Below are 9,525 nucleotides of genomic sequence, written 5' to 3' on the forward strand. Positions count from 1 at the left end.
TGGCTGGATGGCATCACTAACTCAATGGACATGAATTTGAGTGAACTCTGGGAGTTGGTGATGGACAGGGAGGCCTGGCGTGCTGTGATTCATGGGGTTGCAAAGAGTCGGGCACAACTGAGCGACTGAACTGAACTGAAGGAAATACAATACCAAGTCCTCAGGTCACCCTCCAAACTATGTTTTATTCATTAATAATTTGCTGGAAGAGTTTAGTGAAATGATGTTGACTATGTTGTTTAATCAGTTTCCTGGTTTCAAAGAAGTATGTTTGATACCTGGGAGGCATGACATTGCTTTTGTTGAATTTGAAAATGATGGACAGGCTGAAGCTACCAGGGATGCTTTTTAGGGACTTAAGATCACATTGTTCTATCCATGAAGATCACCTATGCAAAGAAGTAACATTTAGGATAGCTGTCTTTTTTAAAAAAAGAAAAAAAATTATTTATTTGGCTGTGTTGGGTCTTAGTTGCCCGTGGCATGTGGGATCATAGTTCCCTGACCAGGGATCGAGTCCCCATTCCCTCTGTTGGCAGGCAGATTCTTAACCACTGGACCACCAGGTAAAGTCCCTAGGATAACTGTCTTTAAAAGACTTGGTGTTATTTATAGTCTCACTTTAATAACATTTGTCAGTCCACTTTAATGCTTGGGGGGAGTGAGGAAGTGTTTGTGAAATTTTCATGAAGGATTTTAAAAAATTACCTAGTCTGTGTTTGTGACAGTGAAAGCTGCTCCGTCACATCTGACTCTTTGCGATCCCATGGACTATACAGTTCATGGAATTCTCCAGGCCAGAATGCTGGAGTGGGTAGCCATTCCCTTCTCCAGGTGATCTTCACAACCCAGGGACTGAACCCAGGTCTCCAGCATTGTAGGTGGATTCTTTACCAGCTGAATTGCCTTAATGAGTAATGAACTGTGAAGGCCTTAATTTTGTACAATAAACTTTTATTTGTAAAAAAAATAAAAAATTGTAACTATGTGTGGTGATGGATGTTAACAAGACTTACTGTCGTAACAACTTCACAGTGTCTACATATATCAAATCAACATATTGTACACTTGAAACTAGTACAATGCTGTATGTCAATTATATCTCAATTTTTAAAAAGCTGAACCAGAGAAAGAAAAACCATAGCTAATAAAATACTATTGGAAAAATACAAATAGAAGGATAATTACTAAATATAAACATCTACTTTTTCTTAAAACTATAGCTTTTTGCTGTACGTATGAAAAAATTATACGCCTAAGCAAGGTTTGCATGAACTGGCCAGTGGTTACTATACAACCACATATCTCAGCGATATCCTCTTCACTCCAGCTCTACAGGCCCATAGTTAGTTCCATAAACACAAGACTTGTTTACCTCAGGGCCTTTGCATGTACCTTTCTTTCTGCCCAGTGCTTGACAAGACTGGCTTTTTTCATCCTTTAGTCTTAATTAAAAAGACACCAAAATGTGAGCAGTGATTATCTCTACATGGTAGAATTTGATATAATTTATTTATATTTCCTTTTTATTATTTATTTTTTGGTCTGGATTTTAAAAATTTTACTCCATATACATTATGTTTTAAAAAGGAAGAAAGACACAAATTATTTTAATCTTTAGTGTGCTTGAAGTATGCATAGGAAGGAATAAAATATTGATACACAGTTCTCCTTAATGCTGTTTATTTAAAAAATGATAATTTCATTGACAGTGGATTTGTGCTGCTTATCTGGCTGTCTGCTGTAACTTTTTTTCTTTTTAAATTATAGCTGCTGTACATGTATTAGCTTTTACTTTCTTAACGTATATTGGAATTTTGGTTTGAAGGCTCACTTTGAGTGGGAAGTTTTTGGTTTTTTGTTTTTCCTCTCTTCCTCTTAGCCTTCTCTACCCAGATTTTTTTTTTTTTATTGGAGGCTAATTATTTTACAATATTATATTGGTTGGTTTTGCCATACATTGACATGAATCCACCCCGGGTGCACATGAGTTCCCCCTCCTGAACCCCCATCCCACCTTCCTCCTTCCTTTATCCTCCCTCTTCTACCCAGATGTTTTATGGTTGCCTTTACCTGATGAGAGTTGTCAGGTGAGATACAGGATGTCCCATTAAATTTGAATTTCAGCTAAATAACTTAGTTTTTTAGTGTAAGGATGTCTCAAGTATTGAATCAGAAGTACTTATAAAACTTTTTGCTTAGCTGAAATTTAAATCTAACTGGGTATGCTGCATTTAAAAATTATTTATTTATTTGGCTGCACCAGGTCTTCGTTGCAGCATGTGGGATCTAGTTCCCTGACCAGGGGTCCAACCTGGGCCCCCTGCATTGAGAGTGCAGAGTCTAAGCCACAGACCATTAGGAAAGTCTATATGCTGCTATATCTGGCAACTTATTCCTGACATTCTATACCCCTATCCAGAACCAGATTTTATTAGGGGGATTTTGGCTACCCCTCCATATAATATTTAGGTCATCAAAAAATTAATAAATAAAACAAAACAGCTGCCTTTTCAGAACCACAGAGAAAATTCTTGCTGTGTGAGAAATGAGAATTTGCTCCTCTCTGATGGGAACTTTCTGCTGCTTACAACATGTAAAAGACCAGTGCTGAAGGCTCAGCCCTTCCTCAGCTCTCCTTCTCTCTGATGTTGCCATGCTCATCACCTGTAATCCACCCAGTCAACAGAACATTGTCTTGTACACAGGTCAAGATAGTTAGATGTTGTGAAACTGTGATTTACAAAGGAAAAAGAAGAGGCCGTTCCTATCCCCAAAGAGTTTACAATCTAGTTTGAAGTCAGAACAAACACAAGGGAAAAAAAAAAAAAAAATAGGAGGGAATTTTCAAAGCAGAAGCAGGAGTCAGGGCTGACCAATTAGGCTGAGTCTGACACTGGGAAAAGTGGAATGAGATGGTGTTTCACACAAGAAACCAGTATTTACTAGGCATCCATCATAAGCCTCCTTGATGACCTCACTTAATTCTCATTACCATTTTATAAGGCAGGACTGCTCATCTTGATTTGGAGGAATGATTGAGGAGAAAATTGAGGCTCAGATTTATTAGCTGTCTTGCCCTATATCACAGGATTAATCAATAGTCTTCTAATTCCACACTCCTTTCACTAAACCATAGACCAGTGCTAGTTAGTTAGTGCTGGGAAATGTTGGGGAGGGAGGTCAAATAATACAGGTAACATTTTAAAACAAAATGCAAACTTATAAAAACATTACCGCAATCTTACTCTAAAAGGACTACACTGCAACATTTTCCATCAGTTTTTTTCCTGTACTTTCCAAGAGACAGACCTTAGATGGATCAAAAGATATTGACCAAGGTCTTAGTAGAATAAGACATTTTTGTTAGTCTGTCGTGATGTCTATCCCTGACTTCCATGAGCTATATCATAGCTATACTATTTCTGCAGAGCTTATAGTAATTTGAATCGGCACACTAAATGCTGTTGTGAAATAAAGTGGATTTTTCATTTGTCTGAAGGAGATGGGCAGCATTTCTATTTAGTTTTACTGCTAATTAACCTTCAATTATTTGTATAGCACGTAAGATTAACACTGCTCACATACACGAGAGAAAGCAGGTCAATGAAATATGCACTGAAACGAGCTGGATTTTGATGAATTCCCTTGGAATGTGAGTTATCATTCTCTGAAAGACCTGGGTGCTATAAAGTTTATATTTCTGAGTTGGGAATAACTATGTTTCATCTGAGTGGCACAGATACAGCAACTTATGTCTGTCTCTGCAAATATGTGGCAATGAAGTCCATGCCATCACACACCACCAACCTGGATGCAACCACAGCTCTTTTCTGCTGCCTTATCAGCCTCTTCCATAGAACAGAGGGCATAAGACAGGGAGAGTATTTGCTATCAGTTGAGTTTGCAGGCTGCCCACAAGGAAGATGGAGATTTCACAAGTGTTCTTGATGTAGAAGATGATATTTATGTGAGGTTACTCTGAGCACTGAATTGGAGAAAGGCATAAAATGTGATGGAAGCAAGTTGGAAAATCTTATAACTAAGTTTGTGGGCCTGAACTTTTTTCAAATATAGGAGAAATCAGAGAGGCAGAGAATACGTTCCCAGGAGCCTGCCCCTCCTTCCGAAAAGCCTTGAGAAAAGCAATAGAGGGAATTGAGCCGAGAGAGTACAGACTTAAATTCTCCACCTCACTGCTTCCCAGTATTAGCAAGTATGATTAGGAGATATGACTGAAGCTAATGGTAGGACCTGATGCTTGTGTTTATAATTTTCCATTTCCCTGCACTCCTCCTCTTATGCATGCATTTATTCAGTAAGTGTTTATTGAGTGCCTACTATGTATCAGGCAGGCTACTGAGACTGTGGAGGCTATGACAAGGAAACACTGATACTGTCCCCACCCTAAAAAGCTTATAAATCAGTGGGAGAGGCAGAGGTTAAAGCAGTCAAAAGCCCGCTGTGAGATTACTACCAAGAGTTCATGGTATTGTGAAGGTCTTTTCTATGTGTCAGGAACTATTCTAAGAGCTGAGAATATGGCAGTAAACAGAGTAAAATCCTGCCCTCTTAAATTTTATGTCCTGGTACAGGAGAAGAGACAAGAGCGGACTCATTGGAAAAGACCTTGATGCCAGGAAAGATTGAAGGCAAAAGGAGAAGAGGGCAGTGGAGGATGAGACAATAGTGGACTCATTGGAAAAGACCTTGATTCTGGGAAAGATTGAAGGCAAAAGGAGAAGAGGGAAGAGGAGGATGAGATGGTTGGGACAGCATCACCGACTCAGTGGGCATGAACTTTGAGCAAACTCTGGGAGACAGTGAAGGACAGGGAAGCCTGGAGCACTGCAGTCCATGGGGTTGCAAAGAGTCAGACACGACCAAGTGACACAATAACAACAATAGGAGGCTACTGAACATAAAATGTAAAAATAAACATATAATGGAAGTTTAGTGTGATGACGCGTGAGTGCCATAATAAAAACAAAGCAGAGGAAGAGGTTGGAGTGTGGCTTTAGGCAGGATGGTACGGAGGAGCCCCTCTGAAAGGATGACTCTTGAGCAGGGAAACAGAAGAGCTGAGAAAGACTTCCACAGAGATCTGGAGGAAGATTGTTCCAGGTAGAGAGAATAGCACAGACAAAGGTCCTGAGGCTGGAAAGACATTGGCTGCAAGTGGAAACAGACCATAGGCAGGCAACAGTGGTGGGAGGTTGTCAGGAGGAGGCTGCTACAGGAGCCCGGAGGGAAATGATGATGCTTGGGCTGGATTGGTGTTGGTGAGGGAGGAAGCAAGACGGTGTGGATTTAGGATTTTCCTCTATCATAAAGGGATTCCACCTGGTTCAGTTCAGTTCAGTTCGGTCGCTCAGTCATGTCTGACTCTTTGTGACCCCATGGACCACAGCATGCCAGGCCTCCCTGTCCACCACCAACTCCCAGAGCTCACCCAAACTCATGTGCATCAAGTCGGTGATGCCATCCAGCCATCTCATCCTCTGTCATCCCCTTCTCCTCCTGCCCCCAATCCCTCCCAGCATCAGGGTCTTTTCCAATGAGTCAGCTCTTTGCATGAGGTGGCCAAAGTATTGGAGTTTCAGCTTCAGCATCAGTCCTTCCAAAGAACACCCAGGACTGGTCTTCTTTAGGATGGATTGGTTGGATCTCCTTGCAGTCCAAGGGACTCTCAAGAGTCTTCACAAACACCACAGTTCAAAAGCATGAATTTTTCAGCGTTCAGCTTTCTTCATAGTCTGACTCTCACATCCATACATGACCATGGGAAAAACCATAGCCTTGACTAGATGGACCTTGGTTGGCAAAGTAATGTCTCTGCTTTTTAATATACTATCTAGGTTGGTCATAACTTTCCTTCCAAGGAGTAAGCGTCTTTTAATTTCATGGCTGCAATCAGCATCTGCAGTGATTTTGGAGCCCCAAAAAATAAAGTCTGACGCTGTTTCCACTGTTTTTCCATTTATTTCACATGAAGTGATGGGACCAGATGCCATGATCTTTGTTTTCTGAATGTTGAGCTTCAAGCCAACTTTTTCACTCTCTTCTTTCACTTTCATCAAGAGGCTTTTGAGTTCCTCTTCACTTTCTGACCTAAGGGTGGTGTCATCTGTATATCTGAGGTTACTGATATTTCTCCCAGCAATCTTGATTGCAGCTTGTGCTTCTTCCAGCCCAGCGTTTCTCATGATGTACTCTGCATATAAGTTAAATAAGCAGGGTGACAATATACAGCCTTGACATACTCCTTTTCCTATTTGGGACCAGTCTGTTGTTCCATGTCCAGTTCTAACTGTTGCTTCCTGACCTGCATATAAGTTTCTCAAAAGGCAGGTCAGGTGGTCTGGTATTCCTATCTCTTTAAGAATTTTCCACAGCTTATTGTGATTCACACAGTCAAAGGCTTTGGCAAAGTCAATAAAGCAGAAATAGATGTTTTTCTGGAACTCACTTGCTTTTTCAATGATCCATCAGATGTTGGCAATTTCATCTCTGGTTCCTCTGCCTTTTCTAAAACCAGCTTGAACATCTGGAAGTTCATAGTTCATGTATTGCTGAAGCCTGGATTGGAGAATTTTGATCATGACTTTACTAGCGTGTGAGATGAGTGCAATTGTGTGGTAGTTTGAGCATTTTTTGGCATTGCCTTTCTTTGGGATTGGAATGAAAACTGACCTTTTCCAGTCCTGTGGCCACTTCTGAGCTTTCCAAATTTACTGGCATATTGAGTGCAGCACTTTCACAGCATCATCTTTCAGGTTTTGAAATAGCTCAACTGGAATTCCATCACTTCCACTAGCTTTGTTCGTAGTGATGCTTTCTAAGACCCACTTGACTTCACATTCCAGGATGTCTGACTCTAGGTGAGTGATCACACCATCATGATTATCTGAGTCGTGAAGATCTTTTTTGTACAGTTCTTCTGTGTATTCTTGCCACCTCTTCTTAATATCTTCTGCTTCTGTTAGGTCCATACCATTTCTGTTCGTTATTGTGCCCATCTTTGCATGAAATGTTCCCTTGGAATCTCTAATTTTCTTGAAGAGATCTCTAGTCTTTCCCATTCTGCTGTTTCCCTCTATTTCTTTGCATTGATCACTGAGGAAGGCTTTCTTATCTCTCCTTGCTATTCTTTGGAACTCTGCATTCAGATGGGAATATTTTTCCTTTTCTCCTTTGCTTTTCACTTCTCTTCTTTTCACAGCTATTTGTAAGGCCTCCTCAGACAGCCATTTTGCTTTTTTGCATTTCTGTTTCTTGCGTATGGTCTTGATTCCTGTCTCCTGTACAATGTCACGAACCTCCGTCCAGAGTTCATCAGGCACTCTATCTATCAGATCTAGTCCCTTAAATCTACTTCTCACTTCCTCTGTATAATCATAAGGGATTTGATTTAGGTCATACCTGAATGGTCTAGTGATTTTCCATACTTTTTCAATTTAAGTGTGAATTTGACAATGAGGAGTTCATGATCTGAGCCACAGTCAGCTACTGGTCTTGTATTTGCTGACTGTATACAGCTTCTCCATCTTTGGCTGCAAAGAATATAATCAATCTGATTTCGGTGTTGACCATCTGGTGATGTCCATGTGTACAGTCTTCCAATATCACAGTGATCAAAGCCTATGCCCCAACCAGTAACACTGAAGAAGCTGAAGTTGAATGGTTCTATGAAGACCTACAAGACCTTTTAGAGAACTAACACCCCAAAAAGATGTCCTTTTCATTATAGGGGACTGGAATGCAAAAGAGGGAAGTCAATAAACACCTGGAGTAACAGGCAAATTTGGCCTTGTGGTACGGAATGAAGCAGGGCAAAGGCTAATAGAGTTTTGCCAAGAGAACACACTGGTCATAGCAAACACCCTCTTCCACCTTTTTAGGGAGGTGGAATCTTCTGTTTCCAGAAGAAGCAACATTTGTGCTGAGTAGAAGTACCTGTGCTGTGCTATGCTAAGTCACTTCAGTCATGTCCAACTCTTTGCAACACTATAGATGGTAGCCTGCCAGGCTTCTCTGTCTGTGGGATTCTCCAGGCAAGAATACTGGAGTGGGTTGCCATTTCCTCAAGTGAAGATAAAAGGACAGAATATTCTAGAACATAAATATGCATACCCTGTGTGGGAGAAAGTCAACGTTGAAGCATTAAAAGAAGATCTGGCTGCTTAGGCAAAGATGAGAGAGGAGAGGAGGCTGGAAAGATAGGCAGAACAGACCTTGTGGAATGGTGTGAGCCTCTTGCAGGACCTTGGTCTTTTTTCTAAGGGTTGTCAGAAGTCACGGAAGGAATTCCAGCAGAAGCAGCCTGGTCAAATGTGTGTCTTGGAAAAGTTTCCAATTGTAGGATGAAAGAGGCTCAAGTTTCTTACTGACATTCATCCCCTGATGAAGGTTCTCCTATACCCATTTTACAGACAAGAAAACTGAGTCTCAGATAGCTGATGTCACTTGTTGGAGCCCACAAAAGATGGCTGACTCTGGGGTCCAGAGCTGCCCTTTGTACCCATTTGCCTTTACCTCCCTCTCCCACCCCTCCACAGCATCACTCCCACCCTTGGCCCAAGCACTCAGTAGTGACAATTATGGTTATTGCTGCCTGTTCCTTCTCAGATTGGGCATCACTATCTCCCTTTCTGGCTTTTCAGGGCTTTGACTTCTTTCTCTGTACTGGAAAATTCCAAGGATGCAGGTGTGGTCTTCATTTTCCTGCCCCACTTTGCATTTTGGAATGAAGTTTGTTTGTTTTTTTCATGGAGTCCAGCAGGGGTAACATACTGTTACTAACATTCATTCATTCCTGCTAACATCATCTGTCTCACTTTTCCTTCCTCTTTCCCTCAAATTTTCACTGGATTCTGTCTATGCACCAGGCATCAGGTTTACAGAACTAACTCTTGTCCAGATTGGAGAAAAAGATATGAAAACCAGGTGACACAGATTAAATTGTTAATGGTGTGTGAATAAGTTGGCTGGGTATTTCTCTTGTCAGAGACCCAAGGGAAGGTAAGAGCTGTGGAGAGAGGCAGGATTGGGCCTAAAGAGGGAAAGGATGCAGGAAGAACTTCCCAAAAAAGTTTGCAACTTGGGGACTTCCCTGTGGTCCAGTGGTTAAGAATCCTTGTTTCCTTTCAGAGGATGTGAGTTCGATCCCTAGTCAGGGAACTAAGATCCCGCATACTACACTGCAAGGCCAAAAAATAAATAAAAGTAAATGGAATAAAAAGAAACTTGAAACTTGGCTGAAGTCTAGTCCAGTAGGAGACACTGCATAGGAAAATCCTCTTAAAAAATGTTCTTGGTCTTTCCAGTCCCCCAGATTGTGATAACAAGGAAGATGTGGGCTGACGGAGGATGAAATTTTCAGCAGCTATGGAATAAGAGGCTCAGAAATGGGGGCCAGTGCTCCTTGAGGCCTTGTAGGGGGAGAGAGCCCAAGAAGACCAGATGATGGTGGGGGAGATGGGGATGTGATGCCCTCAGTCTTTCCCACGCCTGCCCCGCCAGGCA

The 9,525-nt window shown here is 41.4% G+C and overlaps 1 non-coding gene across 1 annotated transcript; it reads right to left on the minus strand.

The window, feature by feature from the left end:
- Positions 1-3,490: 3,490 nt before the first annotated feature.
- LOC129551864 (small nucleolar RNA SNORA19) lies at positions 3,491-3,619 on the minus strand. The gene has a single exon (XR_008685171.1). It is a non-coding gene; the product is annotated as a small nucleolar RNA SNORA19 (small nucleolar RNA).
- Positions 3,620-9,525: the final 5,906 nt, after the last annotated feature.

The sequence above is a fragment of the Moschus berezovskii genome, chromosome 17, assembly GCF_049115385.1.
Source record: "Moschus berezovskii isolate FMDL1 chromosome 17, NW_MosBer_1.0, whole genome shotgun sequence".
NCBI lineage: Eukaryota > Metazoa > Chordata > Mammalia > Artiodactyla > Moschidae > Moschus > Moschus berezovskii.